We start from the raw sequence: 16,578 nt of genomic DNA, 5'->3' as shown, positions 1-16,578 counted from the left end.
GTTCAAGTAATGAAGTGCCAGGAAATGAGGGAATAGTGATATAAGGACAGGAACCCACCTAGCTAAGTTTATTGTTTGTGCTTACAAAGGCAGGCAGATTTCTGAGTTCAAGGCAAGCTTGATACACTTTGAGTTTAGGTCCAGGCTTGGTGGTATATGCCTTTGCATTCCTAAGGAAGTAGCTTATGCAAACAAAAGACAGGATTTTGGTCTGCAATTGATGAGCTCTTTAGAGAACTTTTAGAATTTTTTTTTCTAGCAGGTTTTCTGGCTTTGCTCAGAAAACCCAAGAACTATCCAGAGAGCCTTTAGAATTTTTCTAACAAGTTTTCTGACTTTGGTGGGAAAACCTAAGGGCTATATAGAGAGCTATTACTACTCATTTAGAATTTTTTAGCAGGTTTTCTGACTTTGGTAAAGGCTGGTTTTGTGTGTCAACTTGACACAAGCTGGAGTTATCATAAAGAAAGAAGCCTCCCTTAAGGAAAAGCCTCCATAAGATCCAGCTTTAGGGCATTTTCTCAACTAGTAATCAAGGGTGGGTGGGCCTATTGTGGGTGGTGCCATCCCTGGGCTGGTAGTCCTGGGTTCCATAAGAAAGCTGAGCAAGTCAGGGGAAGCAAGCCAGTAAGTAACATCTCTCTATGGCCTCTGCATTGGCTCCTGCTTTCTGAACTGCTTGAGTTCCAGTCCTGACTTCCTTTGGTGATGAACAGCAATGTGGAAGTATAAGCTGAATAAATCCTTTCCTCTCCAACTTGCTTCTTGGTCATGATGTTTGTGCAGGAGTAGAAACCCTGATTCAGATAGTTAGAAAATCTGAGAGCTTTCTGGAGATCTATCTGGAGAGCCATCTCTAGTAGAGGACAGAAGTGTCAGCTTGTACCCACCATTAACTCCAAGTTATCTTTTTCATCCATTCATCATTCCCATTTACCCTTTCTCAATACCTTCCCCTAAGTGGAGGCTAGATCTTGGCACCTGAAAGTCAACATGGAGGTGAAGACACTGGGTTTTCTTCTCACTTTGTATTCCCAAGACTACAAAATGAACCAAAAGGTAGAATTCTGTGGACTAAAGTTTTGCATCTTAATTAAGGAGTACCACAGACTCTGCCCCTGTGACAACATGATGTAGAATTATTCACACACCTTAAGCCAGTCTCATTTTCCAACTTTCCATATGAGCTTTTTTTAGAATTGACAATCATGAGACACAGTTGTGAGAGGTCCACAGGCTCATCCATGATGTCTTTGCAATATAGTGGAAGGCATAATCATTTCAAAATGAATTTTTTAATTAGCACACATTCACTGTGCAAAAGAATGGGCTTTATTATGACATACATATATAGTGTACTTTAATCCTACCAATTCCCATCATACCTCTCCCACTGAATCCCTTATGTCTTGATTTTTCTTGTTAATCCATTTTATGCATATGTGAGAAAACATGATATTTTTCTTTCAGAGCCTGGCTGACTTTGCTTAACATGATAATCTTCCAATTCCATGCATTTCCTACAGATGATATCATCTTGTTCTTTTTAATGGATGGATCACACTTATATGTCTGTGGTGTGGTTAGATAGTCCTATTTCTAGTTGTCTAAAGATCTGACTCACTGAATGGTGATGGCAATGTTGGTGTATAATGGATACTTTTCCTAACATCTTCATAAGTAGTTTTGTTGTTTAAACTCTTCCATAGAGCCATTCTGACTGAGGTAAGGTAAAATTTCAATGTTTTTTTTTTTTTTTTTTTGATTTTTTGATTTGCATTTCCTTAAAGGATGAGATGTTGAACATTTCTTACATGTTTATTTTTTCATTTGTATTTTTTCAATAATTTGAAATTTTTGAACAATTTCATACTGTGTACAATGTACATATTTACTCCTCATTTGTTCTCCTATATCCCTCTAACTTTTTTAAACTTTCATCTGAAATCTTTTTTTATTGGATATTTTATTTATTTATATTTCAGGTGTTATCCCCTTTCCTCATTTCTGCCCCCACAGAAACTTGCTTTCCATCCCCCCTCCTCCTGCTTCTTTGGGGTGTGCCCCCAGCAACCCACCGACTCCCACTACTCTGCCCTCAAATTCCCCCACACTGGGGCATTCAGCTTTCACAGGAACAAGGACTTCCTCTCACACTGATGCCCAACAATGATATCCTTCACTACATATACAACTGGAGCCATGGGTCCCTCCGTGTGTGTTCCCAGGATGGCTGTTTAGGCCCTGAAAGCTCTGTTTCATTGGTATGGTCTGTCTCCCCATGGGGTAGCAAACCCCTTCAGCTCCTTCAGTCTTCTCTCAAACTCTTCCATTGGGAATCCTGTGGTCAGTTCAATGGTTAGTTTTGAGCATCCACTTCTGTATATGCCAGGCCGTGGCAGACCCTCTCAGGAGACAGCTATATCAGGCTCCTTTCAGCATGCACTTCCTGGAATCTACAACAGTGTCTCCTTTGGTGACTGCACATGGGATGGATCCCCATGTGCAGCCTGAGAGCAGTCTCAGCACAGCCTCTCCTTCAGTCTCTGATTGATACTTTTCTCCATATTTGCTCCCATGAATATTTTGTTAATCTTAAAATGGACTGAAGCACCCACACTTTAGTCTTCCTTCTTCATGAGCTTCACAAAGTCTGTGAGTTGCATCTTGGGTATTGTGAGCTATGGGGCTAATATCCACTTATTATTGAATACATACCATCTGTGTTCTTTTGTGATTGGGTTAATTCATTCAGGATATTTTCTAGTTCCATTCATTTGCCCAAGAATTTCATGAATTCATTGTTTTTAAATAGCTGAATAGTACTTCACTGTGTACCACAGTTTCTGGATCAATTTCTCTGTTAAAAGACATCTGTATTCTTTCAACTTCTTGCTATTTTAAACAAGGATTCTATGAATATAGTGGAGCATGTGTCCTTGTTATATGTTGGATCATATTTTGGGTATTTGCCCAGGAGTGCTATAGCTGAGTCCTCAGGTAATACGACATCCAATTTTCTGAGGAACCACCAGACTGATTTCCAGAGTGGTGCCAGCTTGCAATCCCACCAACAATGGAAGAGTGTTCCTCTTTCTCCACATCCTTGCCAGCATCCTCTATCACCTGAGTTTTTTATCTTAGCCATTCTGTCTGGTGTGAGGTGGAATCTCAGGGTTGTTTTGATTTTTATTTCCCAGATGTTGAACATTTCTTTAGGAGATTTTCAACCATTTGAGTTTCCTCAGTTGAGAATTCATTGTTTAAGTCTGTATTCCATATTTTGATAGGGTTATTTGATTGTCTGAAGTCTAATTTTTTGAGTTCTTTGTATACATTGGATATTAGCCCTCTATCGAATATAGGATTGGTAAAGATCTTTTTCCAATATGTTGGTTGCCATTTTGTCCTATGGACAGTGTCCTATGACCTACAGAAGCTTTGCAATTTTATGAGGTCCCATTTGTCAATTCTTGATCTTAGAGCATAAGCCATTGGTGTTCTGTTGAGGAACTTTTCCCCTGTGCCCAAGTATTCGAGGCTCTTCCCCACTTTCTCTTGTATTAGTTTCAGTTTATCTGGTTTTATGTGAAGGTCCTTGATCACAAGGACTTGAGCTTTGTACAAGGAGATAAGAATGAATCAATTTGCATTCTTCTACATGCTGATCTCCAGTTGAACCAGCACCATTTGTTGAAAATGCTGTCCTTTTTCCACTTAATGGTTTTAGCTCCTTGGTCAAAAAATCATTCCTGGGATAAAGCCTACTTGATCATGATGGATAATTGTTTTGATGTGTTCTTCTATTTGGTTTGCAAGAACTTTATTTAGTATTTTTATATAGATATTTATAAGGGAGATTGGTCTGAAGTTCTCTTTCTTTAGGTGTGGTTTAGGTATGATATGAGCATAATTGTGGCTTCATAGAATGAACTGGGTAGTGTTCCTTCTGTTTCTATGTTGTACACTAGCTTGAAGAAATTTTCTATTTGATCTTCTTTGAGGGTCTGAGAATTCCTCATTAAAACTATCAGGTCCTCAGCTTTTTTTGGTTAGGAGACATTTAATGACTGCTGCTATATGTTTAGGGGTTATGGGATTGTTTAGATTGTTTATCTGATCCTGATTTAACTTTGGTACTTGATACCTGTCTAGAAAATTGTCCATTTCATCCAGATTTTCCAGTTTTGTTGAGTATAGGTTTTTGTAGTTGGATCTGATAATTTTTTTTAATATCCTCACTTTCTGTTGTTATGTCTCCCTTTCAGTTCTGATTTTATTAATTTGGATACTGTCTCTCTGCCCTCTGGTTAATCTAGCTAAGGGTTGATCTATCTTGCTGATTTTCTCAAAGAGCCAGCTCCAGGTTTTATTGATTCTTTGTATAGTTCTTTTTGTTTATACTTGGTTGATTTCAGCTCTGAGTTTGATTATTTCCTGTCATCTATTCCTTTTGGTTGTATTTGCTTCGTTTTGTTCTAGAGCTTTCAGGTGTGCTGTCAAACTGCTAGTGTATGCTCTCTCCAGTTTCTTTTTTGTAGGCAATCAGAGGTATGTGTTTTCCTCTTAGCACTGCTTTCATAGTCTCTCATAACTTTTGGTATGCTATGCCTTCATTGTCATTAAATTCTAGAAAGTCTTTAATTTCTTTATTTCTTCCTTGACCCAGTTATCATTGAGTAGAGCATTATTTAGTTCCCACATGTATGTGGGCTTTTCATTGTTTTTGTAGTTACTGAAAAATCAGCCTTAGTCCATGGTGATTTTATGGGATTATTTCAATCTTCTTGTATCTGGTGAGCCTGTTTTGTGACCAATTATATGGTCTATTTTGGAGAAGGTATCATGAGGTGCTGAGAAGAAGGTATATTCTTTTCTTTTAGGATGAAATATACTATAGATATCTGTTAAATCTATTTGGTTCATAACTTCTCTTAGTTTCACTGTGTCTTTCCTTAGTTTCTGTCTCTATGATCTGTCCATTGCTGAGAGTGGGGTGTTGAAGTCTTCCACTATTATTGTGTGAGGTACATTGTGTGCTTTGAGGTTTAGTAAAGTTTTTTTTTTTATGCATGTGGGTACCCTTGATTTTGGAGCATAGATATTCAGAATTGAGAATTCATCTTGGTAGATTTTTCCTTTGATGAATATGAAGTGTCCTTCATTATCTTTTTTGATAACTTTTAGTCGAAAGTCAATTTTATTTGACATTATAATGGTTATTCCAGCTTGTTTCTTGGGACCATTTGCTTGGAAAATATTTTTCCAACCTTTTACTTTGAGGTAGTGTCTGTCTTTGTCACTGGAGTACGTTTCCTGTATGCAGCAAAATTCTGGGTTCTGTTTACGTATCCAGTATGTTAGTCTATGTCTTTTTACTGGGGAATTGAGTCTATTGATATTAAGAGATATTAGGAAAAAGTGATTGTTGCTTCCTGTTATTTTTGTTATTAGAGGTGGAATTATGTTTATATTGATATCTTCTTTGGAGTTTGTTGGAAGATTACTTTCTTGCTTTATTTAGGTTATAGTTTCTTTGTCTATTATCCTTTGTAGGGTTAGATTTGTGGAAAGATATTGTATAAATTTGGTTTTGTCATGGAATATCTTGGTTTCTCCATCCATGATAATTGAGAGTTTTGCTGGGTAGAGTAGTCTTGGCTGGCATTTGTGTTCTCGTAGGGTCTGTATGACATCTGTCCAGGATAATCTGGCTTTTATAGTCTCTGGTGAGAAGTCTGTTGTAATTCTTATAGGTCTGTCTTTATATGTTACTTGACCTGTTTCCATTACTGCTTTTAATATTCTTTCTTTGTTTTGTGCATTTGATGTTTTGATTATTATGTGACTAGAGAAATCTCTTTTGTGGTCAAGTCTATATGGAGTTCTGTAGGCTTCTTGTTTGTTTGTGGGCACCTCTTTCTTTAGGTTAGGGAATTTTTTCTATAATTCCCTTTAAATTGGGAATCTTCACTCTCATCTATACGTATTATACTTAGGTTTTGTTTTCTCATTGTGTCCTGTATTTACTGGATGTTTTGGGTTAGGAGCTTTTTGTATTTTGCATTTTCTTTGACAGTTGTGTCAATGTTTTCTATGGTACCTTCTGCACATAATATTCTTTCTTCTATCTTGTAGAAGATGTATTCTCTTTTGTAGTCTGTTGGTGATGCTTGTGTCTATGACTCCTGATCTCTTTCCTAGGTTTGCTATCTACAGGGTAGTCTCTCTTCGTGATTCCTTTATTGATTCTACTTCTATTTTTGATTCTGAATGGTTTTGTTTAATTTCTGTTTGTTTGTGTTTTCTTATGATTCTTTAAGGGATTTTTGTGTTTTCTATTTGAGGGCTTCTACCTGTTTACCTGTGTTCTCTTGTATTTCTTTAAGAGAGTTATGTCTATCATCATCATGAGAAGGGATTTTAATAAAAATTTTGCTTTTCTGGTGTGATGGGCTATTCAGGACTTGCTATAGTGGGAGAGCTGGGCTCTGATGATGTCAAGTAAACTTGGGTTTTGTTTCTTCTGTTGTTATGCTTGCCTTTCACCACCTGATTATCTCTAGTGCTACTTGCACTCACTGTCTCTGACTGAAGCCTGTCTCTCCTGTTATCTTGGTTGTATCAGAACACCTCATAGTCCAGCAGTCTCCTTGATTCTGTGATCCTGAGATACTGGGTGTAAGAGCTCCTGGGAGTCGGGCTGCCTCTGAAATCCTATGATCTTTGGCATATTAGAGCTTCTGGGAGTCCAGTTTCCTCTGAGTATTTTGGCATTGGCTACAGAGCAACTGCTCTAAGTACAGCAGATCTTCTAGGCTGGGTCAGGATATGGTGTCTTCTTGGGAGCAGACCAGCTGTGAGTCTGCCCTAGCAGAGAGGACCAGGTGAAGGGGGCAGAAGGGAAGTGGTATTTAGGAGGGTGGGGTTTTGGTGGGTGATGTGTTCTAAGTGCACAGGGCTCCCAGCTGCAAATCTGTAACTTCGAGTTGTGAGGGTGGGTTCTTACCAAACTGCTCTGAGTACAGAGGTTCCTCCAAGATGGGTCAGGATATGGTGTCTTCTCAGGAGCAGACCAGCTAGGAGTCTCCTCCCTCTAATTTTTTTGCTGAGCCCCTCTTCTTTCTTAACTAGTCCCCTTTCTTTTTTATGGTGTGTGTGTGTGTGTGTGTGTGTGTGTGTGTGTGTGTGTGTGTGTGTGTGTGTGTTCTTATGCAGACAATCACAGCTACTGTGGGTTATAATTGCACTGGCCATGTCATATCCAGATGATAGTATTTCATAGTACTCTTTGTCATCCCTCAGCTTATACGTCTTTCCGCCCACACTAAGTAATATTCCCTGGGCCTCAGAGTAAGTGATACTGATGTCTTATTTAAGGCTGCCCACATAGCAGTTCCTCATTGTTGTTCAACATGAGGCTAACAATAGACCACACCAGGCCAAACAGTTCCATGTGAGGTTTATTCAGGAGATAAGGGCAAAGGTGATGGCAAGAAAAGAGGGAAGAGAGAGGTCAGGGTGCTCTTCCTATTTATATTAGTGATGTAGCCTCTCACATGTAAAATTGGGAGGTGAGCCAAGTGGATTCTGGGAAGGTGTTGCAGTTGTCGCCTAGATGTGATGTCACTGGGTTAGGAGCCTGTTACCAAGACTCATTCTCTGCCTTTTGACAGGTTAAGAGTATATGAACTGACCTTTGCCTGCTGTGGAAAGAGACTTCTCTATCCCAGGTTGAAAGGTATACTAGTCTATGAATATATTCATAAATGTTTAAGAGGCATTTTCACTATATGTCCATTTAGAAAGATATTAGTAGCAGTGGGTCTCAGGTCAAACTGGGAAGTGGTTGAATGCCCCAAAACAGTCTTCAGTCTTCAGTGAAGCCCCATCTTTTTAATTCATTCACTATTTGTTGATTAGTTTTGAGAAAGATGGTTTTTTGGCTTAATATTATGAGTTCTTTATATATAATAAATGATCATCCCCTGTTTAGTAGCCAGCATTTTTTTTATCATTTTGTAACTTGTCATTTTACTCTACTAATTCTTTCCCTTGATGTGTACAGGCATTGGAATTTTATATAATCTTATTCTCAATTACCCCCAGTTTTTGCTATTATTTTAGGAGATATTGTATTTTGATTTAGTAACCCCTTTGCCTAGATCTTGGAAGACTCCCACCATTTTCACTAGTAGTTTCAAGGAATGAGATTTCATATTAAAACTTTGTTTCATTTTGAGTTGATTTTGTACAGGGTAAGAAATACAATTTCAGTCTTTCACATGTGGATATCCAGTTTTCTCAGCACCATTTGCTCCAACATGTTTTCCACTCCTTGTAGAAAAACCAATGAGTGTAGTTGCATAGTTTTATTTATTTTATTGTGGTACTATCTTATTGTTCTTGAGATGATTTTGTGTTATTATCTTTTTTGATGCAATTCTTACAGTGTTAGTGATCAATGCATGGCTTTGCATGCATTAAATGAACAGGCTATCCCTGAGCTCTGCTCAAAGCAGCTTTTGAAAAATCAGATTTGACAATATACCTTTGTGGATAAAATCTGTGTTCTACTATGATGGGGCCATTTATTATAGAATATGTGGGTTTTTCTGGAGGAAGTGGTCTCATAAGCAGATAATTTAGGTCATTGTCTTCTCAGTTCTCAGCCCTTTCACTTGGGAACAATTGGTGAAATGCTATTTGAGCTGAAGAGTTTGGGAGGCCACAGATCTTTGTTCTTCATTATTTTAAAACACAGAGGAAAGCAATGATACATACTTTTAGTTGTTCTATAAATAAAACACTTCCTCTTCCTTTTAATGGAGACAGATGGATCGAGCCCCACTGAGTAGCCATTAAGAGAAACTGTCTGATAGCTATGTCTTTCACTGCACTGAGGATGATAAATGACTCTGGAGGCCAATGCTTTCTAATGGACATGTTCCTTGCTATACTTTTTATATGTTTAAAAATTTCCAAAACTTCATCTCTTATTTATGGATTTAATTTTAATTAAACTAAAATTTATTTGATTTTGATTTTAGAATTAGTAAGATTGGAACAAATCTCTCTCTGTGTCCCTCTCTTTCTCCCTCTCTCCCTCTCTCCCTCTCTCCGTCTCTCTGTCTCTTTCTCCCTTCCTTTCTCCATGCCAAACACTTCCTATAATGCATAACTGAGTGATACTTGGCAAGATGCTCTATCTTCACATCCCCCATCACCCTTAGGTGCTACTTTCTGATAACAGAGAATCCAAGTCAGAGAACTAGAAAATGTTGCCCACATCATCTAGCTCAAAAGCCTTGGGTTGGCATCCAAAAGTTTTGTCATGTATCATGGCTTCTTTTTTAACAGAATTTAAAATTTGGTGTGGGGTTTCCTACACTTAAGAACAAGCCCTTTTCTAGATATGTTGTGCTTAGACTTTTACTGTGAAATATTCCTTCTTGTGCCCGCACAACCAGTTAAGAAAGCACAGTTCCTCTTATTGAGGTCACATGGAAAGTTCATTTCAAAACTGGGACTCTGCCCACATCTCAGGTTCCTGACTTCAAACTTACGCCACTACTCTGATATACTGCAGCAGACACCAGAACAAAATATCTAGGGCTGAAGAAAAAGCCTAAATCCCACCTGAACAGGAAGATTTCTTTGTGTACTCAAAAGTGCTTAAAAGAGCAGCCTAGCAGGAGATTCATGCCCAGGACAGATTGGCCTCTTGTTGCTTAATGTGGATCAGACCCTACAGTGAGAAACATCAACCACAAGGCCTGCTCTCTCCCGCCCCCATCTCCACTCCAAATTGATTTTGTGCTTCCTGTTTTTCTGTGCTTGACAAAGAAAGCAAAAGTATCATGCTGTCAGTGGACCGTTGCCAAAAAGCAGAGTGGCCTTTAAAAAAAAAGAAAAGAAAACACTAGTTCAAATTTCCAACTTTAGTTCAAAGTCGCTTGGCAAGCAGCCACTGCATTATGTTAATAATATGCTAAATCATTAAAGTATTCCTATTTGTCTATTGATTGTTTAAGTAGAATGTTATGACAGGGAAGTATTGGTGCTAGGGGTATTGATCCAGCCTCAGTGTGTTTTTAAGGAGGCAGCTTTGCTGAGAGCATTATTCTAACTCTGATATATTACCTTTCATAAGCCATTTCATCTGGACCCATGGCATTGAGCAGTGGCAGACTTTCAAGAACTTTACCTTGCTAGGAAAGAAAAAATGAAAAACTATACACTTTCGTGTAAAAATAGTATTAATAAGCACGTATTTGGTGGTTTTCATAAGCCAAGCGACCACCAAGAATTTTGCTTGTACCATTTCAGATGGGGCACTGCTGTATGGAGAGAAAGCAATCTCCTTTGTCATTTGGTGCAACTCAGAAAAGTCGAATCACTTCTAAACAAGTGCCTAGTGGTAGCTGCTGTCGTTAGGTGAACTTAGGTACCTCCAAGACAAAGTACTTGCTCTTAAACAAGCTTATGAGTTATGTAAGGAATAAGTTGAGTATCTTTGCTTGTATGTTTGAGATACCACATGAAGATCTGTTAATTGAGTTTTGGAAAACCCAGCTCTCCCGCTAGTGGGGTCAAGATGAAGAGCATTGCATATGAGTAGGTTTGCCTTCAAAACATCTGAGTTGAAGCAGTAACCATGAGTGGGTCTAGTTTCAAAATGGTCCTAGTTGGAGCAGTAACCATGACACACAAACAGACACACTTTAATAACCCCAGAGCCCCATGCATAGTAACTGGATGCCAGGGCACATGTGATGACCAATTAGGTGAACTTCCAGGGAAGCTGAAAAGATCAAGACCCAATGGATTATAAGTACTTAAGTACAGTTCAGCTAGTGTATAAAAATGAAAGTTGGCATTTAAATTCAAGAAAGTGACAGGAGGCCATTAATCTGAGAATCACAGAGATGTCTTTGCAGAAAGGAGGTTAAGAAAGAGGCAAAAATTTAAGTGCAGAATCAGGGTGCCACAAGTTTTTTGTAAAGACAATTCTCTTTCTTCATATCCTTAAGAGCTATTCATAAGTTTTACCTTCTAAAGAGAAACACTAACATGGGATTTGAATTATTCTTAATTATCTGACTACTCCTCATAGATAATATAAAAGATACATTTTTACCTTCAAATCTAAAAATTAATTATAGAAAAAATGTATTGTTTGACTATTTAGGTCCTCATCTAGTCACAGTTAATTTTAAAAGTAGAATTCTTTAACCTTAACATTCATCTGAATATGAACCTACCTCTAGATTTTTCCAGGACTATACAGAAGAGTTGAATGCAACCAACTATAGCCTACTTTGTGGGTTCTTTTTTTCTACTGCTCCCCCAACCTAGTTTCTTCTTCTAACACTATATAGAAGAGAATTAAAGAGTGGAAAGAGTGAGAAATCCCTGAAACCTATTCATTTCCTTATGTTTCTCCTTTGACCATGATTAACAATCTACCACCAACCAACCTAAATATCCAACAGTGGCCCACACTGCTAGTTGGGGCTCTAGCATTTATATACCCTCTGAAAATTTCCCAGAATTCCATATGCCACACAACCTCAGACACTATTCTTAGCTGGCAAAATCATTCTGCTAGAGCATGAGGCAAATCATAGTCAACTGCCACAAGCAATCTCAAGTGGCCCTATACCCCCATGATTGAAATTAAAATTAAGATGTATTCTTATAATAATTTTGTATTTTTTAAAGAAACAAAAACTTCAGAATTCTCACTACAACCAACACTAATCCTACACTCACTATTACATGTATCAGCTTCTGGTTAGACACAGACCATTATTAACCACATGTGTCAATGGACAGCTCTCTCAACGGAGACTAAAGGTTTTCTTGTTATCTTTGCTTTAAGCTTCAAAAAGTCTTTTCCAATTTTGAGATTATTTTTCCTTCTATAGTACATTCTCAAATCTATATTTTCATTTATTAATTTTCTTATGTATGTCACAAATTTCTACATACAAGACTATGCTCTTTTACCTCAACTTGTTATTTTACTAAGCTTTGGGCTCTGTTCAAAGTCCTTTTAGAGATGTTTCCCCTTTTGTCCCTTTACCTCTCCTTATGAAATTATTTAGCTAAAGCACTTAAAAGTAAAGTTTCATAACAGTCCTCTTGTTGTAGTCTATGCACCTTGGGTCCTGAAACCCTGATGATGGGCAGTGAGGGAGTAAAGAAAGGACAGACACACAGACAGGTGTACAATAAATCCAGGGTCAAGTCTGGTCTACTATTATTGCAACCTGTTTTTATTAGGTACAATACAAATGCAGGGGTTAGTTAGTCCAACTATCTGTAGTTCAGCAGCCTCAGGATATAAACATCCTGGATAAGAAAGATGCAAATGCTCTTCTTTTCACACACAGATCAATTGTTCATAAATACTCATACTCAAACTCCTGAGGTAAGCTATGACATTCTTCTTCTTGAACTTGGTCCACATGGGTAATGACTTTGCTGATTTCTGGATCTAAGGTTTTAGAGAGTCATCAACAGGCCATTCCTATGCCCAACAATACACATTTACTCAGAACTTCATTCACTGAGGACTTTTGGCTTTCTATAGTCCTCTCTGTCCTCTGGACATAGCCTTTAAAAACTCATAACGGATGTGTTTCCCTGCATGTTGATCAGTTATGGGCTCTGTATTGGTTACTATCTACTGCAAAGATAAACTTCTATGAGAGAGAGTGAGGGATGTGTTAATCTATTAGTGTAAAGATAAGAACTCAAGGTTAGTTTATTGCTATATCCATTTCTAAGCATAACAGTACTAGATTCTTCACCAGGCCCTCTGACCTAGGCATCCATGGATTTAGGCTTCATTTAATAGTACCAGGCCTCATCTTGTGAAGTAGACTTTAATTCCAATTGGAAAGTAGTTGGATACTACCATAAAGTATTAATTAGTTCTCTTTTCTCCCTTGGTAGTTTGGATAACATTTCTCCACACAATAAATGTTTTCTAGTAAGATGACATCAGGTCAGCATAAGGTTGGTTTCTCTATTTCCTGTGTCTCAGATATGTGGTATCTTCCATAATTACTTATTACCATCAAGTTCTGGAGAGTAACCAAGAGCAATGACAACAGCCTGTAATATCTAGATAAGTCTGTATAGACTGTACTGATCAACAACTCAAAGAGAGGTTACTCATAACTGGAACTGGATTATTTATTTGATAGCCTATAGTGTCTTGAGACATTGCACCCTCATTATAGAGTAACTACATTTGAAGTCCTTCTACATATGTCCATACACGTATTGTAAGACAGTGCTACAGTAGTAGATTTCCTAAGGGGATTTTCTTTTTTTCTTTTCTTTTTTTTTTTTTAAGAAAAAAATTGTTTTTATTTATTTGTGATTTTTTATTTACATTTCAGATGCCATCCCCTTTCCCCATTTCCCTTCCCTAGAAAACCCCTATCCCATGCCCCCTTTCCTTTTTGCTTTTATACATTTTTTTAAATGTTAATCAAAGGCTTTATAAGTTTGGTAATGCTCAATCAGAAGTGTAACCCAATACCCAACCTAGATAAATAAACTATCTTTGACTGGTGGAAACCCATGAACATCTGCCTCCATGCCCACCCCCCTCTCTTTCTCTCTCATCACCTAGCTTCTTCTCTCCTTCATCTTCTCCTCTCCTTACTCCATCTCTTCCTCTCGGTACTCCTTCCCCCTTAGCTCCTTCTACATATCACCCTTCCTGTTAAAATAAAACTTTTTTCTCAAAATACAATTAGAGCATACTTATTCCTAATTGTACCAGTGAGGTACAAGATAGTCTAAGGGGATTTTCAAAGTCCTCAATTATTAGTAATCCCTCCCACACTCCCTCTTGCATTCTGCTTTATTATCTCTACTCATTAGCCATTCCTGTTTCATTATTCTTCTTCTCCTCTTCAATTACTAACTTCCATCCTTTTTTTTTTTTTTTTAAAAAAAAAGCAGAATTGCTAAACTTTTCATGGTTTTCATATGTTATGTTCTATAGGAAATATCATGGTATTTTAAAAACTCAAAAATGATAGCATTTTTAATATCAGTTCAAGAAACATTTGTTGCATGTCTCCTACGTACGTCGTACACACAGTTTATGGAATCAAGTGAATCACACAGTGCCAGAAGCACTCCATCTGGTTCCTGCAAGGTCATTGTCATAACCTTTCTCCTGACTCTTAGTCCTCAGCATATGAACATGTTTCTCATCTAAAGTGAAAAACAAATTTTCTTTCATTGCACTTACACCCACATATAATTGGTGTTTTCTGCTTCACAGCTGAACTTTTAAAAATGGAATATTGTCTTTCTTATTTCTACTTCTTTAATGCCTACCAAATATTCTGGTCCATTGTAGCCTATTCCACCTGTTAGCATATCACTGATATTGTTCTTACGTCTGGCAAAATATAATATAACCTACGACTGAAAAATTCATCACTCACCTTACATTTAGATATGTACCTTCCTTACTGGACTGATGCCCATAGAAAAAATATCATGTTTAACTTTTTTCAAATCATGTTTGAAAATTATATAAATTATTGTTTATATTGTTCTTAACTGCTTTTAACTCACAAGGTATCAATTTTTTTTATCAACTTATTATTTCCATATCCTTTAGCACCAAACGCAGACACAAAGTTAAGTAGCATTCACCATCTAAATTAAAATATATCTCTATAATTTAATGAACACTATTGTTAAATTTTAAGTTTACACTTGTTTCTCTGAATTTAACTTGTGTTTGACTTCCAAGGCTCTAAGAATCAAAATAAACTTTACTGTAATTTTGATTTTGAAAGAAAAAAACTTGTTTATTTATTACAGAGGCTTATATACTGTAAATATTTTTCTAAAGTCTAGTGAAGGCACAGCATAGATGTATGAAATAAGACATAATTAAGTCATGATGACTATATTATAAATACTGAAATTTTAGTAAAATTTAAATATTGTCTTTATTTCCTCAGATGAAGTGATGAGATGGAAGCCATGCCCAAACTTTATGAACACATGGCTCATGCTGGGTCCAGAGAATTTCTAACTGTTCTTAGGCCTAGACCAGGATGTTTTTGGTATTTGTACAATCTAATCTTCTGCAAGTCCAGACCTTGAAGGCTTTCATCCACTGTCTGCTAACCTAGGCCTACAATGTTTTAACCTCCAAAACTTAGTGATGAATAAACTCACCCTTTCTAGTGCTTTCTGAATTCTAGCTGGCTAGTTGAATTCAACTGTTCTGGCTCAAACTCCTCTGCAAGCTGGCTGATTCAAATTGGCTTTTTTCAGCTTCTGACTGAATTGCTTTGCTTGGAAGCTCCAAACTGAACTGAATTCTCCAAGTTCAATTCTCTGAATTGACTCACTCTCTATCCCTCAATAATCTTAGATACCTTCTTTTCCCTGTCCTTGTGAGTGTTGGGCGTATCCTATTCCTATCTCTGATTCATTCTATTAAATCTTTCTCTGATTCATCACTTTTTTCTCCCCCTCAATTAGACTTCATTGTTTGGCATTAAAGGTATGTACCAACAGTGTGTCTGTATTTCAGCTAGAGGGATTAAAGGTGTATATTCCAGCCAGAAAGATTAAAGGTATGTGGTGTGTTTACATTCCTGCTGGACATCTTTGGATGTGATTCCTTGCCCAGAGCAGCCATGTTATTGAATTAAAATTCCTCTACAGTAAAAATTGGAACTTGTGAGGCACAGTGAAGCCACAATTTGTCTATCTATAGATATAGATAAATGGAGATGTAGATATATAAATAGATAAAAATATAGATGTAGATATCTATAGATAGACTACTTATTTGGGGGAAACAGACTTCCAGACTATCTCTTAGGAAAGAAAATAGCAATTGTCTGGGTGTGGTGATAGGAGAGGGTTGTCAAGTTTATGGAAACAAGTAGCAGGGGAAGGAGTCATACAATGGAGAGGATCCTGGGAGTAAGCATGTGAGCTTTGATTTGTTGTGTAATGTTTGGGTTAATCAAGACTAGATGCCCTTTGCACAAGGTAGTCAACTATTGGAGTTGAATAAGAAAGGTAATGGCTTTTCCTGACAACAGAAACATGCTTCACAAGGTTTCTAAGAAATGCAGGAATTTAGGTATTTGTGTACTTCACAGTAATCTTGTTTACCTAGCCAGAGTCCTGGCTGGGCTGAACCCAGGCTGCCACTTAGAACTCAAAAACAGCACTGCCATTTGGGGACTGCTTTCAACTAACAAATCTCATGTTACCTCTCTCTGTCTCTGTCTCTCCCTCTTCTCCTTTCTCCCCCACCCCTTTCTGTGTGTGTGTGTGTGTGTGTATGTGTGTCTGTGTCTGTATGTGTATGTGTGAATCTGGAGGCCAGAGGACAACAACTTTGGGTCTTGTTCCTTAAGCTCTGCCTAGTACTGTTTTTACTGGATCCTTCAGCACTTTAGAACTTCCCAAGAAAGTGAGGTTTGCAGGCCAGTGAGCACCAGGGATCCACTTGTCTCTGACTCTCAAACACTGGGATTGTAAATGTATTGCACCATGTGCATCTTT

General features: G+C 37.6%; 1 pseudogene; it reads left to right on the top strand.

The window, feature by feature from the left end:
- The first annotated feature begins 223 nt into the window (after nt 1–223).
- LOC143438684 (U7 small nuclear RNA) lies at nt 224–290 on the top strand (annotated as a pseudogene).
- Nucleotides 291–16,578: the final 16,288 nt, after the last annotated feature.

This window comes from Arvicanthis niloticus, chromosome 25 (assembly GCF_011762505.2).
Source record: "Arvicanthis niloticus isolate mArvNil1 chromosome 25, mArvNil1.pat.X, whole genome shotgun sequence".
Taxonomy (NCBI): domain Eukaryota; kingdom Metazoa; phylum Chordata; class Mammalia; order Rodentia; family Muridae; genus Arvicanthis; species Arvicanthis niloticus.
This window is presented reverse-complemented; position numbering and strand designations above follow the sequence as displayed.